Source organism: Mandrillus leucophaeus, unplaced genomic scaffold (assembly GCF_000951045.1).
Source record: "Mandrillus leucophaeus isolate KB7577 unplaced genomic scaffold, Mleu.le_1.0 Scaffold611, whole genome shotgun sequence".
NCBI classification, from domain to species: Eukaryota; Metazoa; Chordata; class Mammalia; order Primates; family Cercopithecidae; genus Mandrillus; species Mandrillus leucophaeus.
The window spans coordinates 573,272-575,040 of record NW_012106598.1 but is presented as its reverse complement, the minus strand read 5'-3'; the positions used below and the strand labels follow the sequence as shown (position 1 = coordinate 575,040).

General features: G+C 46.5%; 1 pseudogene; it reads left to right on the top strand.

The window, feature by feature from the left end:
- Positions 1-344: 344 nt before the first annotated feature.
- On the top strand, positions 345-1,205 carry LOC105553841 (annotated as a pseudogene).
- The last annotated feature ends 564 nt before the right edge of the window (positions 1,206-1,769 follow it).

Genomic DNA, 1,769 nt, shown 5'->3' with positions numbered 1-1,769 from the left:
TAAAAACAACAACAATAATAATCAATAAATGCAGAGAAAATGGACAAGGAGATTAAAATAAGTGGAAGGCAATCAATATGGAGGTCATAGACTGTAAAATAATAAGAAATATGTATATTATATAGAGTCTCATAAATATATATATTATATATAAAATACTCATATATTATGCATGTTAATACACTTATTCCTATAAGGAGGGAAAGTGGGCTGGGCTTGTAGTACAGAAGGGAATGGAGCAATATCCACTAACTTCTGAGGACAAGAAAGTGTAGCCCGCTTCTTCTCCGAGAAAACACCAAATGGTAGATGGCTCGGGGGCAGCGGAGAGAGAAAGGGGCCCTGGGATGGGGAACCGCGGCGTCTTCTGCGGAGGCTGCGGCAGTGGCATCCTCGGCCGGGGTTGCTGCCATGATTGGGGATGGACGTGGCCGAGGCCGCAGAGCTTGCGGAGGCAAGGCCAAGGCCAAGGAGTGGATGCCCATCACCAAGCTGGGCCAGCCTGGTCAACGGCATGAAGATCAAGTCCCTGGAGGAGATCTATTTCTTCTCCCTGCCCATCGAGGAGTCTGAGATCATTGACTTTTTCCTGGGGGCCTCTCTCAAGCATGAGGGTTTGAAGATTATGCTGGTGCCAAAGCAGATCCGTGCTGGCCAGCACACCAGGTTCAAGGCGCTGGTGGCCATAGGGGATTACAATGGCCACGTTGGTCTGGGTGCTAAGTGCTCCAAGGAGGTAGCCACTGCCACCTGAGGGGCCATCATCCTGGCCAACCTCTCCATTGTCCCCGTGCGCAGAGGCTACTGGGGACACAAGTTGGGCAAGCCCCACACCGTCCCTTGCAAGTTGACAGGCCGCTGCGGCTCTTGCAAGTTGACAGGCCGCTGCGGCTCTGTGCTGGTGCACCTCATCCCTGCGCCCGGGACACTGGCATCGTCTCAACCCTGGTAGCTAAGAAGCTGCTGATGATGGCCAGTATCCATGACTGCACGCCTCAGCTGAGGGCTGCATTGCCACCCTGGGCAACTTTGCCAAGGCCACCTTTGATGCCATCTCCAAGACCTACAGCTACTTGACCCCCGACCTCTGGAAGGAGACTGGATTCAACAAGTCTCCCTATCATGAATTCACTGACCACCTTGTCAAGACCCACCCCAGAGTCTACGTGCAGAGGACCCAGGCTCCAGCTGTGGCTACAACATAAGGTTTTTATACAAGTAAAATAAAGTGAATTAGGCCCGTTAAAAAAAAAAGTGTAGTCCAACAAAACTGTTCAGTTATAAAGTCAACAAGCAGGCTTTCTCAAATATGAAAAGACAGAGGGAAAGTAGTACTTAGAATCTAGTGTGTAAAAGATATAGAAGTAAGCCTCTAACGAACAAAACCATTGGACGTTGAAATCCAGTCAAAGAAATGAATCAAAATCAAGAATGTAGGAGTGGTAAAAGAACTGGAAATGAGCATTAGACCCTTTTAAAAATGGAACAAAAACTAAGTAACTAGGGGTATCATAATTCAGAACATGATGTGATGGTTTATAACCTGGCAAAGTAAAATATATTATAATTAATGAGAAGAGAAATGGAGAAAAATGTAGGTAGGAGAAATGGTTTTGAGTGTAATCACCTCATCTTTCACAGCAGGGAGTCAACCCGTGCTGTCTAAAATTAAACCACGTAGTTAAGAAAGAAACAAAAATGTTTCCAGATCTTTGATTATTTTAATAATCTCTTTGCTTAACCTGAGAGCCAGAGAGGAAAGCCGGCAT